This window comes from Felis catus, chromosome B4 (genome assembly GCF_018350175.1).
Source record: "Felis catus isolate Fca126 chromosome B4, F.catus_Fca126_mat1.0, whole genome shotgun sequence".
Classification (NCBI taxonomy): Eukaryota; Metazoa; Chordata; class Mammalia; order Carnivora; family Felidae; genus Felis; species Felis catus.
In genome coordinates this window covers 26854956-26875721 of record NC_058374.1, presented here as the reverse complement: position 1 = coordinate 26875721, position 20766 = coordinate 26854956, and the positions used below count along the sequence as shown (strand labels likewise).

General features: G+C 43.0%; 1 long non-coding RNA gene across 3 annotated transcripts; it reads right to left on the bottom strand.

Annotated features, from left to right (window-relative positions):
* Positions 1–8109: 8109 nt before the first annotated feature.
* LOC109501375 lies at positions 8110–20511 on the bottom strand. 3 transcript variants are annotated; one of them, XR_006600381.1, is made up of 3 exons: positions 15212–20489; positions 10525–10747; positions 8110–8573 (listed from the first exon to the last, which is right to left on the bottom strand). It is a non-coding gene; the product is annotated as an uncharacterized LOC109501375 (long non-coding RNA). The 3 variants fall into 3 exon arrangements; XR_006600382.1 differs by lacking the exon at positions 8110–8573 and having other exon boundaries at positions 9447–10747; positions 15212–15339; positions 19759–20511; XR_002159378.3 differs by lacking the exon at positions 8110–8573 and having other exon boundaries at positions 9447–10747; positions 15212–15339; positions 16640–20510.
* Positions 20512–20766: the final 255 nt, after the last annotated feature.

The following is a 20766-nucleotide window of genomic DNA, read 5'->3' as shown; positions in this document are numbered from 1 at the left end:
AGACGTGGACCCCCCCCCGGGGGTGCCGGGAAAAGGGGGTCCTGCTCAGAGGACTTACAGTGATCCCCAGGGCGAAGCCGTGCCTGGATAGAGGGGGCCACATGGCAGCCTTCCACCCTTTGCCACCCTCACCCCCAGTGGACAAGAAGAGCTGGTAGGAGGAGGGAGAGAAAGGTAACGCCACGTTCATTCACTCGCGTGTGCCTGGTTTCAGCCCAGCTGTCAAGAAGGAGCATCGTTACCACCACCCTGGTTCTGGCCCTCATTATCCCCACCCCCCCCCCGGGACCATTACGATTAGCCTCCTTAGCGGTCTTCTTTGACGTATCCCTTCCCACCTAAGTCTCCCTCCAACCCCCAGCCTCTGCCACCAGAGCAATCTTTCCAATGTTCAAATCTGATGATGTCATTTCCTGCTGAAACGCCTCGAGTCGTGGGGTGCCTGGGTGGCTCAGTTGGTTGAGCATATGATTCTTGGTTTCGGCTCAGGTCTCAGTCTCACAGTTTGTGGGTTCAAGCCCCATATCAGGCTCCACGCTGAGAGTGCAGAGCCTCCTTGGGATTCTCTCGCTCCCTCTCTCTCTGCCCCTCTCCAACTTGTGCACGCACGCTCTCTCTTGCTCTCTCTCTCTCTCTCTGTCTCTCTCTCTCTCAAAATAAATAAGTAAACTTAGAAAAAAGTCTTCAATGGCCGGGCGCCCTGGTGGCTCAGTCGGTTGAGCGTCCGACTTCGGCTCAGGTCATGCTCATGCAGTTTGTGAGTTCAAGCCCCTCATAGGGCTCTATGCTGATAGCTCAGAGCCTGGAAATGCTTCAGATTCTATGTCTTCCTCTCTCTCTCTCTGTCCCTCCCCTGCTCACTCTCTGTCTCTCTATCTCTCTCAAAAATAAACATTAAAAAAAAATGGCAATGCAAGCTAGTGGAACCACTGTGGAAAACAGTATGGAAGTTCCTCAAAATATTAACAATAGAATCACCCTATAAACCCATAATCACACTGCTATCTGAAGAAAATGTAAACACCAATTTGAGAAGATATATGCACCTTTATGTTTATGGCAGCATTATTGACAATAGCCAAGATATGGAAGCAACCTAAATATCCATTGATGCACGAGTGGATAAAGGAGTGGGGTGTGTGTGTGTGTGTGTGTGTGTGCGTGTGCGTGTGCATGATGGAATATTATTCAGCCACAAAAAAGAATGAAACCTTGGCATTTGCCATGACATGTCTAGACTATAATGTTAAATGAAATAAGTCAGTCAGAGAAAGACAAACCCCATATGATTTCACTCATATGTGGAATTTAAGGAAGAAAACAAATGAACAAAGAAAAAAAAAGAGACAAACCAAGAAACAGACTCCACAACAGAGAACAAACTGGACGTTACCAGAGGGGAGGCGGGTGGAGGGATAGGTGAAGGGGATTAAGAGTACACTCATCACGACGAGCCCTGAAAAATGTATAGAATTGTTGAATCACTATATTGTACGCCTAAAACTGACATAACACTGCATGATAACTACACCTAAATTTTTTTTAAGTAAAACAAAAGCCTCCAATGGCTTCTCATCATCTATGCGGGTCAGCAAACTATGACCTGTGAGCTAAGTCCAGCCTGCAAGTTAAGGATGGTTTTTGCAGGGTGCCTGGGTGGCTCAGTCGGTTGAGCCTCTGACTTGGGCTCAGGTCACGATCTCGCGGTTCGTGGGTTCGTGCCCCACGTCAGGCTCTGTGCTGACAATTCAGAGCCTGGAACCTGCTTCGAATCTGTGTCTCCCTCTCTCTCTGTCCCTCCCCCACTCACACTCTGTCTCTCTGTTTCTCAAAAAGAAAACGTTAAAAAAAAAATTTAAAGAATTCAAAAAATTTTAAAGAGAATGGTTATTGCATAGTTAAGGACCGTACAAAAACAAACAAACAAAAAAAGGTATATGTGCATACAGAGATATATGTTGCCTGCAAAACCTAAAGCATCTAGTATGTGGTTCTTTACAGAAAGTCTGTCAATGCTTCTAATCCTGGTAAAAAAAAAAAAAATCGACACACGTACAAGATCTTTCATGATCTTGCCCCGTCTGTTTTTCAACTTCCTTGCCCACTTTGGTCTTTGCTCTTTTTTTTCTTTTTTAATTTTTTTTTATCATTTGTTTATTTTTGAGACAGAGAGAGACAGAGCATGAACGGGGGGAGGGCCAGAGAGAGAGGGAGACGCAGAATCGGAAGCAGGCTCCAGGCTCTGAGCTGTCAGCACAGAGCCTGATGCGGGGCTCGAACTCACGGACCGCGAGATCGTGACCCGAGCGAAGTCGGACGCTCAACCGACTGAGCCACCCAGGCGCCCCGGGTCTTTGCTCTTTACGCTCCACAGCTACAGAGCCACGCGTGGACCCTGCAAATGCCGAGTGTTTCCACCGTGTTCTGTCTCCCTTGTCCCGAGATGCCAGCTCCTGGCCAACAGTAACACATCTGTCTCAGTTCGTTCACGGCCCCGCGCACTGTGTGAGACTGGTCGTTTATTTACCCAGGAGCGTGGCTTCTCGAACCCGGTCCCCTTGCCCACCCTTCTCGACAGCAGTTTGTAACTGGGAGCTCCTTGAGGGCAGGCCGTGTCTTCTCATCTCTGCAGCCCACCCCCCTCCCCCACTGCCCTGCTCGAGGCCTGGCCTGTGTCCACGCGCTGCCGGTATTTCCTGGGCTTCATCGGCTGCACTTGTTACTGAACATGAGCTCATCTCACCCACAGCAACCTCAGTTTCCTCATTTCTGAAGGAGAAGTTTGAGCCCGATGATTTGGAAGTCCTTGTAGCTCTGAACTGATGTTACGCTCTGAGAAATCGACCTTAATGTTTATTTATTTTTGAGACAGAGAGAGACAGAGCATGAACGGGGGAGGGGCAGAGAGAGAGGGAGACACAGAATCGGAAGCAGGCTCCAGGCTCTGAGCTGTCAGCACAGAGCCCGACACGGGGCTCCAACTCACAGACCGTGAGATCGTGACCTGAGCCGAAGTCGGAAGCTCAACCGACTGAGCCACCCAGGCGCCCCAGAAATCGACCTTAAAATGGAATGGAAACCAGGAGACATCTCTTGCCTGGGTGTCCTCAAAGAATTTCGAAAAACAGTGCTGTCTCAGAGCTCAGGATGTAGTTTGCTTTGCTTTCTGATGAATCTTGGCCGAGAGCCACTTTCAAGAGGCTTAAAGGCCCAAGAGCACTGATTGTACAGAAGATAGGTGTGGAGGAAAGTAGTCGTGTAACAAAAACCGAGTATGTCTGCCCACCACAGCAAAGCCAAAGACATCAGGTTTGCAGCCAGGAAGAGGCAGCTAAACCGGGACCCTGCATGGCCAGCCTCAAATCCGCCTCCCCGCAGAGGGAGAGAACAAGCCTTCTATGATCATAGGGGTTGAGATGACAAACACAGTGATGAAAAGGGTGGGGAAATGTGGCTAGCCTCGGGGACGGATAGAGCATGTGCATTAAACAAACGTATATGTAGCATACATCCCATGTTCATTCTGGGTGGAGACCGAACATCAGAAGGAGGCTAAATTCAGCCCCTGAGTCAGGAGATTATTTTAGGACGAGGAGCAGGAGCTATGGGCGTGCTGTGAGAGCCAATATAAACTGGATGGGGTCTTGGGCTCCTTATCTCTGGTAAGGAATCCAAGGCCTTCCTCGTTAGTTCGTAGGCTGGAACCATTATCAGCTGACCTTGAGTCCGGGCTTCTGCAGAGACAGTGGATTCGTTAAGGGCTCTGAAAAAAGACACAATAGCTGACTGGGGAGAAACAGTTCTCTGCAAAACAAGCTTTAAACTTTCTTCTAGTTTCAACCTCCTTAACCCTGGGAGGCACGGTTTCAGCTGGTTCTCACATGGAGTCTTAAAGGTAAAAGGCGAGTCAGTGTTCCATACTCTTGGCACTGAAAACCAGTTTGGTGATTGTCCTTCAACTTGTTTTTTCCTAACCCTCTTTTACTTTCTCTCATATTAACAGCACAGGCTAGTGACCAAAAGATAAAACCAGACAAGGACCTGCCAATCGAAAGTCTTGTGAAGGTTTGGTAAGAAAGAGACCAGAACCATGGTCTGATTTCTATAGAATAGAAGCCAATTCTATGTGCAATGTAAAAAATAACAAAAGGCAAATTTTCCCACTCGTGACCTCCATCCAGCCCCAAAATCTCTGTTCCCAGATTCCCAGGTAACTTGTCGAAGATAGTCTATACAGGGGCGCCTGGGTGGCTCAGTCGGTTAAGCATCCGACTTTGACCCAGGTCATGATCTCACAGTTCATGAGTTCAAGCCCTGCATCGGGCTCTGTGCCGACAGCTCGGAGTCTGGGACCTGTTTCGGATTCTGTGTCTCCCTCTCTCTCTCTGTCCCTCCCCAGCTCATGCTTGTACTCTGTCTCTGTCAAAAATAAATAAATTTAAAAAAAAAATTTTTTTTAAAAGATAGTCTATATAAATTCAAGAGTATAGATTAGATACCTATCCCGCCTTTTTTTAACACAAATGATAGTGTCCCATTCACGCTGTGATGTACCTTGCTGTATGCTTGCCTAAAAGTATATTCTAGTTTGTAAGACTAAATTATATCCTCCCAAAGATGTCCACATGCTAATTTCCAAAACCTATAAGCCTTATTTGGCAAACAGGACTGTGTACGTATGATTGAATAAAGGGCCCTGAGAAGAGATCATTCCGGAATTGCGTGGATTATCCTGGTGGGCCCAGGGCAGGGCAGAGGCAGAGTCTTTAAAGATCATGGAAGGTGATGGAAGGTGCAGGTCAGAAAGTCAAAGATTTGAGATCAAGGAAGGAACCTACGAGCCAAGGAACAAGGGTGGCCCTAGAAGCTGAAAAAAAAAAAAGGATTCTTCCCTGGAAACTCCAGAAGGAATCAACCGTGCCAACGCCTTGACTCCGGTTCAATGAACCTGATACTAGACTTCCAACCTCTATCTATGTAATATAAGAAAGTCGTTTGTTTTAAGGCACTAAGTTTGTGGCCCTTCGTTACTACCATTAAATAGGAAACGAATACACCTGGGAATTATTCCATACATATGGATCCATGACCATGCTTTCCACTGTGCACACAGTGTTCATGTGTGTGACTGAGCATTTGGGTTCATGAGCGTTTAGGTTGTTTCTGTATTTTACCGTCGCGAGCAATGCTGCAAGGAATGTCCCTGCACATAAATATGTGCACATCCATGTGAGAACATTTGCAGGAAAAAGTGAAACCTGCTGCATCAATTTTTTTTTTAAAGTAGGCTTTACAGGGGCGCCTGAGTGGCTCAGTCAGTTGAGCATCCAACTTCAGCTCAGGTCAAGATCTCACAGTTCCGAGAGTTCAAGGCCCGACTCGGGCTCTGTGCTGACAGCTCAGAGCCTGGAGCCTGCTTCAGATTCTGTGTCTCCCTGTCTCTCTCTACCCCTCCCCACTCACACTCAGTCACTCTCTCTCAAAAATAGATAAACATTAAAAAAAAAAAAAAAAAGTAAGCCCGGTGCCCAACGTGGGGCTTGAACTCACCACCCTGAGGTCAAGAGGTGCATGCTCCAGCAACTGACCCAGCCGGGCACCCCTAAATTTTAATAAATATTGTCAAATTTTCTTAAATTACATTTTGTCTATTGTGTGTTCCAATAAAACTTTATTTGTGGAAATTAGAATCCCACATCATTTTCACATGTCACAAAAGAGTCTTCTTTTGCTTTTTCTCAATCAGTTAACGATTTTAGTCTCAGGTCGGAGGTTGTATAAATCAGGTGATCAACCAGATTTAGTCAACTAGCTATAGTTTGCCAAGCCCTAGTTTAGTCTAAACAAACTAAATGTAAAATAAAGGGTGAATTTGCACTTATTCCCAACTGAAAAGTGTTATTTAAAAAAGACATGTTTTGGACTTATTCAAAATGTTTCTCAATTAAAAAATCACACATTATAGGGGCGCCTGGGTGGCTCAGTCAGTTGAGCGTCCGACTTCGGCTCAGGTCATGATCTCACGGTTCGTGAGTTTGAGCCCCACGTCGGGCTCAGTGCTGATGGCTCAGAGCCTGGAGCCTGCTTCGGGTTCTGTATCTCCCTCTCTCTCTCTGCCCCTCTCCTGCTCACACTGTCTCTCTCTCAAGAATAAATAAACATTTGGGGCGCCTGGGTGGCTCAGTCGGTTGGGCGGCCGACTTCGGCTCAGGTCATGATCTCACAGTCGGTGAGTTCAAGCCCCGCGTCGGGCTCGGTGCTGACAGCTCAGAGCCTGGATCCTGTTTCAGATTCTGTGTCTCCCTCTCTCTGACCCTCCCCCATTCATGCTCTGTCTCTCTCTGTCTCAAAAATAAACGTTAAGAAAAAAAAATTTTTTTAATAAATAAATAAATAAATAAACATTAAAAAAAAAAATCACACATTATATCCAGTCTAACGCAAGTCACTCTGAACAACATTTTTACCAATTAGTTTGAAAAAACTTTCAGTGTGGCAATGTCAGTTGCAAAGGTCAGTAATTCCAGACTCTTCTCTGAGTCTATACCAAGTTCAGGAAAATTGTGGTATGTGAGACAATCCTTGAGGTTATTTACATTTATTAACTCCAAAACTTTCTGTCTGTGCTGAACTTTTTTTTTTAATGTTTATTTATTTATTTTGAGAGAGAGAGAGAGAGAGAGAGAGAGAGAGAGAGAGTGTGTGTGTGTGTGTGTATGAGTGGGGGACTGGCAGAGAGAGAGGAAGAGAAAATCCCAAGCAGTCTCCGCACTGTCAGTGCAGAGCCTGATAGGGGGCTCGATCGCACGACTGTGAGATCACGATTTGAGCGGAAATCAAGAGTTGGGTACTCCACCGACCGAGCCACCCAGGCACCCCTCTGCTGAACTAATGAAACTGTGGGGTGCGGTCCAGGTGGGAATCAGGCAGGCGCCGGAGGAAAAGTAGTCGATCTGGCTTTTGTCTTATTTCGCCCAACGCGTCAGAGATGTATAGGTTTATCATTCTCTCTCTAAACTGAATTAACACTTGCTCTAGTTTGCTTGAAGTCTTCCCATTTGAAGCAGCAGTCACCTCCTCCAGGCTTTACTGTCTGGCTGCGTAAGAGAAATCTCTCCTGTCTGGCCTGTGAGGGATCCCACAGCTGGGCAGACCATTTCTGCGGGTACCCCTGTTTCGCACCTTTTGTCTCCTTTGGGAGGGAATTTTTTCTCTTTTTAATTTTTATTTCTTTTTGAGAGAGAGCAAGTGGGGGAGGGGCAGAGAGAGAGACAGAGAGAGACAGAGAGACAGAGGATCTGAAGCAGGCTCTGCCCTGAGGCTAGAGAGCCCGATGGGGGACTCGGACTCACCAACCATGAGATCATGAGCTCATGGGTGCTGCAGACTCATGAGATCGTGGGTGCTTCATGACTTCAGACTCAGTCAAGAAGTCCACTCACCGCCTTTGGGGCTCCCGGAGCGTCAGCCACACGGTGGGGGTGTGCAGAACAAGATGTCTGCGGCATTGGGGTGCCCACGGGCCAGCCGGGGAGAGCCGCAGGCAAAGTGTCCTTGGTGGCTTGTGGGTGGACTTCTTGACTGAGTCTGAAAAGCAGTTCGTAGGATTCCGGTCCCACTGATGCCCTCTGAGAGCCCCTAGCCCTTCTCTGCACCCCCACCCAAGGCCCGCGGCCCCCCTCACATTCCGGATGGGGAGAGAAGGAAAGACCAATGCCCCACCTCCGTGGGGAAGGCAGGCGCTCCCTCCCGTGCTCTCATCTTTTCCTTCTGGAGAAATCGCTGGTGAGAAGGGCTCCCTTGGCACTTGGCCGAAGGGTCAGAGGTAAAATGAAATTGTTCCTCTTACCCTCTTCGGTGTGTCCAGTCCCGGATCGTGTTTTGTTCTCGCGGGGTGCTGGAACGCCTCTGCTAGACTCCCAGATTCCCGCAAAGGCGGTCTCGTCTGTGCCGATTGTCAAAATGAGTGTTCTGCGTGGCGTATGGCAGAAAACTCCCCCTTTTTCGATGGGGTCACTCTCCTCGATGACATTTTAATATCATCTGTGGCTTTCCTTTGTGACTCGCCTGATCTAATTCACATGAAGGCTCAAGAGTACAGTGGCCAGACTTGGTTCTGTCTTGTTTTTACTTCAATCATAAAGAAGCATCTTTGGGACCTATCGGTGAGATGCTCAAAAAAAGTCACCTCAAAGTTTCAGCCCATCGCCATCACCGCACGAAGCCCCTTCCTTGAACTAGAGAAGCATTGAGCAGCAGAAACCACAAGTGAGCCGAGTGATGCCTGCACCCAGTGGCCTCCATGTCCTCGTAGAAAGTCCTAGAACTGTTTTCTTGGGGCGGGCTCTCGATTCCTAGTTGAAGCCGCTAAGGGTTAGTCACAATCCCTAGTCAACTCCCCCTGCCAAAGAGCACACCCCAGAGTTTGGGTTCTGCCCTAACTGAGCTGCCTCTTTGAACAGTATTCCCAAAGGGCTTCGCCAGAGGAAGAAAATCATCTCCGAAAATTCAAAATAGAAAAGGGTCGGAGTGTTTCAAATCTTGACTCTTGCTGACTTAGATTTTAGAGTTCACTGCAAAATAAATGTGAATTTGAAGCTGTGTTTTTTTAAAAAAAAACATTTCTGAGACATACAAGGAAAATATGATACCTATAGATACCTATATGTCTAAGAAAACTCAGCTAATTTAAAAAAAAAAAGAGAGGGGTACCTGAGTGGCTCAGTTGGTTAAGCTCCTGACTTCGGCTCAGGCCATGATCTCACAGTGTGTGGGTTCGAGCCCCGCATAGGGCTCTGGGCTGACAGCACAGAGCCTGCTTGAGATTCTCTCTCTCCCTCTCTGTCTGCCCCTCCCCCATTCATGCTCACTCACTCTCTCTCTCTCAAAAATAAACATTAAAAAAAAATTTTTTTAAGAAGAAAAGAAAACTCAGCTAATTCACCACTGCTTCCTGATCAGGAAAATAAGGCTAAGGAGGAAGGTTAAGTGACTTGTTGAAGGGCATATACTATTTAAAAAAAAAAAATTAATGTTTATTTATTTTTGAGAGACAGAGACAAAGCATTAGTGGGGGAGGCGCAGAGAGACAGGGAGACACAGAATCCAAAGCAGTGTCCAGGCTCTGAGCTTTCCACACAGAGCCTGACGTGAGGACTCGAACTCACGAACTGTGAGATCATGACCTGAGCCAAAGTCGGACGCTTAACTGACTGAGCCACCCAGGCGCCCCTGAAGAGCATATGCTATTTAATGACAAATTATATTTTTATATATATGCAAATATACACACATAATTTTATTTATATATACATATAAATTTATATTTTATATATGGAAACATACACATGATTTTATATAAAACATATTTAAATATAAGTACAAAATTATATTTTTTATGTGCAAATATATAAACAAATATATATATGTGTGTGTATATATATATATATATACACACACACACATGTATGTATATATGCTTTACAGAGAAAGATATAGATTGGTTTCCTCTAGTATGCCCATTGGTAAAACTTTACTAAGGGACTGTTAGGTCTGTCTCTCAGAAGCTTAACTTAAGATGTAGACAAGTTAAATGAGGTCCCAACGTAGGTTACAGTCTTTGATAGACACATGAATCTCTAGATATCCCTCATCATCCATTTGACTGGTGGAGTGGTCAGTAAGAATAATTAAGAGCGCTAAAAGTTGAAAAAGACAGGCAATAGCTTTGGTTGTGAGGCAGAGAAGTCAAGATCAGGGACCTCGCAGACCTAGCTGGGATTCACCAGCAGTTGCTGCACATAAAAGAGACATGCAACTGACGAGCCGACCCTGAAGTCCTTCTGTGGTTGTTATTCTACATCATTCCGGGCTTCCGCTCTACAAAAGTGTTTAAAATCAAAGTTAACTGACAACACAGGGAGAACAAAATGCACCCAGGCTGTACATTATTTGCTCTTATAAAGAAAGACGACTCCAAGAAACAAGGTCTCCAGTAATCCTGTCTGACTGCTAATGCGATTAGCCTGGAGTGGGTGCCTCAAAGGAGGGTGGACCAGATGATTTCCCTGAGAGAAGGAGAAATCACAGAGGTTTTCCACAAATCTCCTCTGCTGGCAATTTAAAAACCAGAAGGAGATAAATGAGGGACAGACCCAACCATGCCTGCCTGCGCTGTGACTGAGCCAGGACTACCATCCCCTCTAATCAGCAGGAGGTAATATCCTTTCTCTTTTAATGAGGTCACAATCATTAGTCACTCCAGTGTTAACACCTGCGATTCTGTTACAGGCAGAGATGAGGTGTGGCGGTCTCGAACGACATCAGAACGACAACCCCCACTGCTTTCTTGGTGAACTAAGCTTGAACAAGCTTGGGCTCCACCCCAGAACCCAGCTTTCAGACAGGCAGTCACTCCCCCAGGCCAAGCTACTGAGAACAGTTTTCTTCACTGCACACAGATAATTATAAGACCTTGACCCAAGCACAAGGAGGTAAATGGCTCCATCAGAACCTTCTCCTCACCTGTCCCCTTGTCGACCCTCAGGAAAAGTCTTCTGTAACCACAGCCCAAGTGATGAATAGTTGCCCTCTTCAAGATCCAAGATCCAAGCCAAGTTTCCCCACACATTGCTCCCTTTCTGGCTGCAAACGAGATCTGTCTCAGCCTTTATGCCTTGAGAGGAAAAGATGAGGAAAATTCTTGTCCAGCTCATCCCCTCTGATGACTCCATAGAGTAGACTGGATCTGTTGATGGAGTTTTCAAAGTTAGTGAGTTTTTCTTTTTTGTTTTTTTTGAGCCAGACCCTCTATCAGTCACAATTTTTGAACTTTAGACTATTTTAGCATTTTCAATGCCACATGCAAAAAAAAAAAAAAAAAAGCTGTCACACATTTATGCTTGAAAAATGGAATTTACTCTTCTAAGAGTTACTTGCCTGCATCATTTTCAACAGTGACTAATTTTTTTCACCCCTAAATTTAAACCGTTCTGTGTTCATTACCTCATCTTCCAACCTTGCTGAAACCATTTCTCCTGGGAGATTCCTCCCACCCCCGATGCCACGTTATCTTCACGTGGCCCCTGACTCTTCCAGCCTATTATCTATGACCTGGCAGTATATATTACCTGTGTCTCTCATCCTGGCTCCTAGCGAGACTCTGCTTGGCAGTACTTATAACTATTTCATGAGGGTCGGTCTTGTCTGAAATTGGGTTATTAATTCCTTGAGGACAAAATGTTCATTCTCCACCGCTTTCATATGGACGTCCACGCTTACCCTTCCTTGCCTCCCATTTTCACATGCGGAAAATTACGAACTTCTTTTTAAACTTGAAATGACTCCCAACAAGGCAGCAATAAATATGAGAGTGCTTCTGTAGCTTTCCCTTTGTGATCTTTTCAATTTGTACTACGTTCCAAGATATATGATTTAAAGCCGGGTCATTCATTTTTTCTGCTGGTCCGACATTTAGGGAAATTTTCATGCAAAGAATGAGATCTAGAGACTTGGAAAAATTATTCAAATTCCATTTTCCCAGCAGCTGATGTTCTATCCAGTCTAGGACAGTCTCTATGATCACGCCTACCATCAGTGAGGTATGCTTTTATCATAATCATAGTAAACGTTTCATTGACTCATTACTATATGCTAGGCACCATGATAAGTGCTTTACATGCATTATCTCATTGAATCCTCACAACAATCCAAGAAGATAGGAACTGAATAAGCCTTATGTTCAGGTGAACAAACCCAGATACACAAAAATTAAGTAACTTAGGCAAACTCATAGACCTGCAATGGGTACAACCAAAATTCAACTCCAAGGTTTGTCTACACTTGACCAGCAGCATCAGCACCCTGTGGAACTTGTTAGAAATGCAAATCCTCCACTCCCACCTGAGACTTACTGAATCAAGTGCTCTGAGGGTGGGGCCCAACAATTGGGAATTTAACAAGTTCACGAGGTGATTCTGATGCTCTAAAGGAGTCATTTTTTTCCTAAAGGACCATAGAGTAAATATTTTGGAATTGCAGGCTATATACAGAAACAGCCATAGTAGGCACATAAACAAATGTATGCAACTGTTCCAATATAACTTTATTTATAAAATTTTACTTACAAACTTTATTTACAAACCTAAGGGATATAGTCTGCCCACCTCTGTAATTCTTACCTAAGAAGTGTTCTGAGAGTAGCTAGAGCAAAACTTTACCTTATCAAAGATAGGTAATACTCTCAGCGTGAAAGTTTTAATTAACACTATATAAACCACACTTCAATAAAAAAGAAAAAAATGTTTTTAATCATACACATACAGAACCAGGAGTCCCTGGAAGAAAGGAGGGAAAAGATTTTAATTAACAAAGTTAGAATGGTTCAGAAAAAAAGTTTATAAAATTTTGCCAATTTTTTTCCATTAACTTGCCCAGTGAAAAATTATAAAAATGTTTTTCACAAATTGACTTTACTACTGATGACAAGTTAAAACATGTTTTGTTTAATAGCCTTAAGTTTTAAGTTAATAAAGTCTCTAGCCTTGAATGGATTTTCTATAGAATTTTTTAAATATTGTTTTGTAAATTAAAGCAATACTTGTATGTGATAGAAAATTCAAAGTATAAAGAAAGAAAAGTTCAGGACCCGTGGGTAGCTCCATTGGTTAAGCTTCTGACTCTTGGTTTCAGCTCAGGTCATGACCTCACAGTTTGTGAGTTCAAGGCCCACATTGGGCTCTGTGCTGACAGTGCAGAGCCTACTTGGGATTCTCTCTCTCCCTCTCTCTCTTTCCCTCCTGTGCGCTCTCTCAATCTCTCTCACTCTGTCTCTCAAATAAACTGAAAGAAAGAAAGAAAAGAAAGAAAGAAGAAAGAAAGAAAGAAAGAAAGAAAGAAAGAAAGAAAGAAAGAAAGAAAGAAAAGTTCAATTCTGCCATCGCCCTCACTTTCACTCACCAGAGGTAATAGCCATTGTTTATTTAGCTCTCCAGGTGATGGCCATTATAGCTCTAAACAGTACACATGTACATGTATTCCTTGATTCCACTCTCCTTTTACCAAAGGTAAGAAATTTTATTCACTTGCACTATTTCCCACTTTGCCTCCTACCTTAATCACCCAATTTTGTTAATTATATTATTTTTAGTTTGTCAAAGTCATTTAGTGATTATGACAATGCTATCAGTACTGTGTCCACTGATTGACTCTAAAGTTTTGATTTCATAATACAGTACTTACAACATTAAGATTATATAAATATGATTCCAGGCAGAACTAATTAATATGATTGAGTCCTTAGAGAAGGAAGGATAATCAATGCTAGGTAATAAAACTACTGCCACTTCAAGGAGAATGTTCCAAATTTCTAAGTCATGCTCAGCTGCCACTGTTTCTTCTACTTCATGTCATCCTCATTTATTCCTTTTTTCTTTTGCTTAAACAAAACTTCTTAAGTATTATTTTTTTCACATCGTTATGAAACTTTGAGGTTTTTTTCTTGCCTGGAAATATCTCTATTTTGCCCTCATCCTTGGTTGATGGTTTAGCTGGGTATAGAAGTCTATATTCCAAAGCAGGTGTTGGCAAACCATAGCACACTGGTGCAAGTCACCCCACCACCTGTTTTTGTAAATAAAGTTTTGTTAGAACACAGCATTATGTCTTTATTTCATGCTACAATGGCAGAGTTGAATAGCTGCAAGAGACCACATGACCCACAAAATGTGAAATATTTACTATCTTGCCCCATACAGAAAAAGTCTGCCTCCCTCTATTTAAAATCCTATCTCAAAATGTCAAAGCATTGCTCCACTGTTTTCTTGCTGATGAGGACTTGGAGGGCTTTGCTCTATTGTCCTATGTTGCTGGTGTGAGTCTCATTATTAAGCATCTATAATAAGCTTGCTTTTTTTCTCTCTAGAAACTCATGTGATGTTTTTCTTTACCCTTGTATATGTCAAGTATCACTAGTTGTTGTTGTTGCTGTTTTAATTTACCTGTTTTAATATCTGGTGTTTTTGCTTGATTGTTTTTGTTCTTCAGGGGTTTTTTTGTTTTGTTTTTTTGTTTTCCTTTTTAATGTAATTTATTGTTAAGTTAGCTAACATGCAGAGTATACAGTGTGTTCTTGGCTTTGGGGATAGATTCCTGTGATTCATCACTTACATACAACACCCAGTGCTCATCCAAGTGTCTTACTCAATGTCCATCACCCATTTTCCCCTCCCCCTACCTTCTCCCCCATTTTAATATTTGGTCAGACTTTTCCAATTCAAGATTCATGTCTTCCTTTATATAAGGAAATTTTCCTCTACTATTTTTTAATGTATCCTTTTTATTTTCTCTATTAGCTATTTCTTTCCTATGAGATGGATATTGAATCTACTGCTGTCTTCATAATTGCTAACTTCTCTCTCATTCAAATGTATGGCCTTTTTGCTTACTGGAAGACTTCCTTTAATTTTCTTCTAAGATATTTCTTTAGTCCTGCCAACATATTTTTCAGTCCAGCTATTGATTTCTTATTCTATAAGTCATATTTTAATCACCCAGAGCTCTTCTTGTCTTCTGATTGCTCTTGTGTCATAACAACTTATTCTTATTTTAAGGATCCTGGGGTGCCTGGGTGGCTCAGTCTATTAAGTGTCCAACGTTGGCTCAGGTCATGATCTCACAGTTTGTGAGTTTAAGCCCCACATAGAGCTTTTCTGATGATGCAGAGCCTGCTTGGGATTCTCTCTCCCTCTCTCTCTTTCTCTCTCTCTCTCTCTCTCTCTCTCTGGTCCTCCCCCACTTGTACTTTCTCTAAATAAACAAATAAAAACTTTTTTAAAAATTTAGAGGATATAATATCATCCTGAATTATGAGAATGCAGAAAATATTTTTTTTAAGTTCTTTTCAGTTCTCTGAGTTATATCTATTTTCTTCAGGATCAGTTGTTCTATTGTTTATGTTAATCTTTCTCTTTCATGAAATTGGTATTATCAAAAATCTAGTGTTATATTTATTATTGAAGGACAAAGCTGACCACACAGGAGTATAAGTTTCTTAGATTCTTTGTTAAGTGACAGAGTTCTGTGCAGACACCTTGTGAGCAAGAGTGTTGACAGGCAGGACTCCCTACTGTACAAAGCAGGCAATCTGGAGACCCTCGGGGTTGTGTAGGGCTTGAAGAACTTTGGCATAGACGTCTGACCAAAGCTGCCTTACCTCAGCATTTGCTATGGAAGCCTGGGGTTACCTCCAGCTCTTTTCTTTAGGCTCAGGATCCACGTTGCCTTACTCTTCAGTCTTTAAAAGTTCTTTGGTTCTATCCAGGTGATACAGTTTGCCCATGTCTGTTTTGACATTGAAGAGTAGAGAGAGAAGACCAGCTGTAGTTGAAGAAAGGGATCTCAAGGATCTGAATTCAGAACTTTAAATCAACACTCCAATAAGTATAATCTGCCACCCACTCTTATCCTTTATGTTTGACAACCCCAAGCTTGGAGCTTCTCCAGTGGTCCCTTATCTCTGGAATCCCCTTCTCTGCTTTTATTTTTGTTTGCTTTTCATATAAGTCCATCTGCTCTCTAACAACTAGCTTGTATTCACCCTCTGTGGTTCCTTTATTGATGCCCAGCATTGCTGTGCTTTCATTAGATAGATTTTTACATGGACGCACATTGGACATTTAATAGTTTCAACGGGACCTTGAGAAAGGGTGAAGGTTGATATGCCATCAGTGTGCCATCTTGAACTGGACACTCGGCAAAGTTTAAAGTATATAGAATGTGTCTTTGGGGGAGGAGTCTTTACCTTTCCCTCCTTCACCCCATCAAATTAGATTTTCAGGAAATTGTATGATAAATATATCATTCAATAAATATTTTTTTATATGCACACACACGAAGAGAATGGAGAAGCTTAGAAGTTGAATTTTAAGAGAAACAAAAGCCTTTGGCTTAAAAAAAAATGAAGCTACTACTTTAGAATTTTAGGCACCTTGAAAGTACAGACATGCAAACATTCTATGGAAATCTTCCTTTTATGGGGAATTCGATCGCCTGAGATCAGTGAATTCTCAATACGAGCATTCCTAAACCCCAATACGTCTCCCACTCAGGTGAACTAATGACTTTTTGGTGATATTTTTGATCAACTAGGGAAGCAAGGTAGTATTTTAAGAAAGGCCATAGACCATACCAAGCTAACCACATCAAGGTAATTTTAGACATCTCATTTTTCAAACCATCTAATACTGTAGGAATCTTTGAAAAATGCATTGAAAAGAATTATACATACATACATTTCAAAGAAACTTCTAAGCCAAATATCCTGCCTGATCATAAATAATACCTTCTCCAGATGTGAAAAAAACAGAAGCAGAACATATAGAGCTGGAAAGGATAAAGGTGGGCAACACATGTAAACAAACAGTTCCGGGGTAATGGCCAAAAGAAAAAACACTTCAATTATTAACTCTCACTTTTACTCTAAACATAAAAGAAAGCACATAAGCTAACACTAATAGTTGAATCTTTGTAATTTCAGCCATTATTCAAAACATACTTGGTTTTATTGTAACAGACATGTACTATAATACATTAGTATAAGCTATTATAAAGAGCAATTATAGGACAATTAAGATATAGGAACCTTTTTAAAAGTTGACAGTGGCATTCTTTGGTCCGCTTCACTTTGCAAATAAGTTGGGAAAAAAATTGCTTAGCTCCCAACCTAATCTTAAATTCGGAACCTTTTTGACTTCGAAGCTCTCTTGCCTCTTTTTCACGCGTGTGCGTGCACACACATCCCCTTGCTTTCCATATCAGTGGTCGGATGGACGAGGCCTATGGCCAGATTCAGCCACACTCTACAGTTATCAAGCATGACAGAGCTGGAAGGAAAACATCTGGTCCAAGGTTGCCGCTTGCCTTTGTAGCAGAGAATGTTCTTTGATCTCCAGCTGGAGTTCCCTATCGAGTCTAGCAGATCAATTAGTTAATAGACCTTTCCCACTGGTAGTCTCACTAGCTGACTACCTAGGGTAGAAATAAGTTCTATTTATCAGGCCTTCTTTTCCCCTTTATACTTGAGGCAGATCTTTTTTTTTTTCCCCCTTGAAATAACATAATTATTAAACCACTTCAGTCACTTCTGTGGTTAATGATTCCCTTTCGTTGGTTCCGCTCTCAGGCTGAAACCTCTTGGTGGGTTTTAAATACACCACTCCATGACTACAGTGTTACCCCATACCACAATTAAGCTTAGGAACAGCTTGAAATACCATTATTAAAACCAACATCTTGTCCAGGTTTTCTTCATTCCCGCGGGGAATTGAAATTATCATCTTAGTATCTGTTTCTCCAAAACTTCAGAGAAATAATAGAACATTTCACCTGGATTTCATTCTAACAAACTTGGATGATTTTCCTGACATTACAAAGATCCGATCTAGGAATTTAAACAAGCATATATAATCTTTCCCTAATAACCTTTTTATCCCATTTACAATGACATTACTATCAGTGCTATTTAGAAAAAATAATTACTTGTCAGAAAACCAAACTGAATTACTTTGGGTCTTACATATAGAAATCCAACTGGTTTTAATGATTCTAGTGGGGCCCAAATAACATAACCGAACTGGATTTTTCACCTGAACACAAAAACATTATCTGGCACTGCATTTACCAGTCAAAAAAAAAAAAAAATGCTCCGGAATAATTTATTTTCTTAAAAACAAGATTAGCCAATCGACTGTACTCTTTAAGCACAATTAAAGCAGTTTTGCACAGGGGACAGACACATAATGCTCCAGTGAGCTGACATTGGCCACCCTGCTCAGTGCATTTTACTGCAAAAGAACCCGGTCTAATTTATACACTGGAGCCAAAATCAAACTGTGCACTATTCACCTTGGCCATGACTGAAATACCTAGCTGGGGATAAAACATGGCGGCTGTTTCCCAGGGTCAGCAACACCCCAGGCAATTGAGAGTGCTTCACCCAGATGAAATTGCAAAGGGAATTTCAGGAGGCAGAATGTAATTATCCCCTTTGGAGTTTGGCATGGACAGAAGGATTAAACAGTGCTGTCCTTTGTCCCCAAAACAAAACGTGCCAGCAGATCTATGACAGACACAGCCAGGAATATGAGGAAGGAGTCTGGAGTCTTGTTTGCTTTCAGTGCCCTATTTTTCTCCTCCATAGATCACCAGTTCCTATGTCCCCTCAAAACCGGGACGGGCCTCACTGTGGCCCCTCGTATGTCCCGTTACTACCGCTTTAAATGGTTTTTAGAAGAGACTAGATTTAATGCTCGGCCATTGCCCTGTGAGCCACTGTCTCTGAGCTCAGTTAAAAGGAAGAACTACTTAGAACACAAGTCTCCAAGCTTTCCCTCACAGAAAGCAGAAAGCTCAATCCTGGGCTTTGGTACAGAACCTTCCAAAGTCCATTTTAGATGGTGAGCACTCATGTAATTATTCTCTAAAATAGAAATAAGACAGCTGTAGACCCCAAAGCATGTCTTATGTCTCTTTTCCATACATTTTATACTAACTAACACTTGTAATTAAGGTTGGTAGGAAATTAACTGCCGGATGTGGGTCTTGACAGGGTTCCCGCTGGGTACCTTCGGAAACTTGTTCAATGTCAGTTAGTTGCTTGATTGATGCCGAAGTTCACCCACAAGAGCAGCAAGCCCAGGGCAATGGAGAAGGTGGCTTGCACCCTTACAGCCTATGCTTTCCATTGGTGTTTACTGACTCGACTCCACTCCCTTGCTCAAGACATCCTTGACGTGACTTTCTTTCCCACTGTTTCATTCCTACTGACCCTTCTGAGAAGGTCACCAGCCCAAATGACTTCATCCCAGGATGTGACACTCACTCCTTCTAACATCTTTTGACATTGGTGCAACCAGTCCCCCCCAGTGACAAGATGACTCAAGGCACAACTTGTTGATGAAAGCCAGGAAACAGAATTCTAGAAACCCTGAGCTAACTCCAACCAACGCCCAAGTCCTGACTTTCAAATCCATCAGTTCCCAAAAAGAAAAAAATGTTTCCAAACTTCCCAATCATAGTGCTGAGCCACCTAGTTCTGATACGTTATAAACGAGCGAAATAGAAGCCAAACCTAGATCAGATCTCTGAGGTGACACACTTTGCATTAGTGTTCGTTCTAGATAACAAATATCCTCTTGAGGATGGAACGAATGAATTCCTCTTCCCCAAGAGCCACCCTTCACCAAGTGGCCCAGGTCAGATTTTATGATGTGCAAACCTGGTAGGGAATAAACATCTAGAAGTTAGTGCATTTCTTACTCGGGAATAAACATCATCTAGAAGTCAGTACATTTCTTACTCAGGAAATTTTGTCACCTCCAGTAAAAATGTTTTGGGTCACTTTCCTCCAAGAAGAGTAAAACTGTAATTCCGAGTAAGTCCTAAATAAGGTCTCTTCTTCTGGCCTTTTGGGTCAATATTTTGCTACCCCACTTTGAATGTTTTTAAAGCAAAAACCCTGAAGTTTTTTCCAATCCAGAAAATGAAGTGCTTAAAATAGGCAACAGCTCGCTTCCACATGATGGTCCCAAGTCTGTTTGACTCCAAAACGCAACATCTTCCCTCACTACCTCCCAGTTACCTGCTGTGAGAAATCCTTTTGAAAGACACTTGCCTGGTGATGAGGATTTAACTGCTCTCCATAAACAGGAAAAAAAAAAAAAAAAAAAAAGAGCCAGGTATCCAAACTTTTAAACGACTCACCGGAGGTAGAACATGAATGTGAAACAGCTGTACACATGTCCTCTTTCTCTGTGAAGCCATGATCCAATGGAGCTCTTTGGAGACGCTGACGGTAGGCCAGACAGGGTGACCAGAACTTTCCACCCTGATGCAACTAAAGCCCCCCAATTTCTCTCGTGACGTCCTGTCTCCAACTCTCTCATTATGCAGTCTCTGGGGGTCTGTCTCTAGTCAGGTCTGCGCTTCTGAACATTCATTTCCTGCACCTTGGGAACCTTCTGTGTGGTGTTTATTTCTCTCAGGCTTCATAGGATACTCTCTGAGCGTGGAATCTCATCAACGCGTACTCAGCTGAGAGACCCACTTAGCAAGACTCCTCAGGTTCCTGGGCCCTGTCTGGAAAGCCGTCTGTGAAATCGGCCTACCTTGAACGGGGCTCCTGCGTCCCGCTTCGGCCAAAGCCAGGTTCCCTTTCCCTCAGCAGCCACAGAAACGCTAGGGTTTCTTCATCCAAAGTTCACAACGGGCAAAGTTTCTTCCTCACACTTGCTCAACACGCTTGTCTGATTCTGAGAACTTGTCATTCGCATGTGACAGGGTGACACGTAACCTAGGAAGATACACTCAACTCTAATTTATGGGTGAAGGGGAGACTCCAAACTTAAAACAAGCTTTTAAAGGAAGACGAGAGGCTCCCCAAGAGCCCTAGGGTTTGGCTGGGACTGCCTCTGTTTTCCACACTTTTGTTTTTTTAACTTACTGCTTCGTGTAATTTTTTTTTTTTAAGTTCATGTATTTATCTTGAGAGAGAGAGAGAGAGGGAGAGAACGTGCGAATTGGGGAGGGGCAGAGAGAGAGAAAGAGACTCCCAAGCAAGCTCCATGCTGCCAGCACAGACCCCGATGTGGGGCTCAAACCCGCGAACCATGAGATCGTGACCTGAGCTGAAATGAAGAGTCAGATGCCTAACTGACTGAGCCACCCAGGCGCCCCTGTTATCCACACTTCTATTGTCCAGCTTCTGCTCGG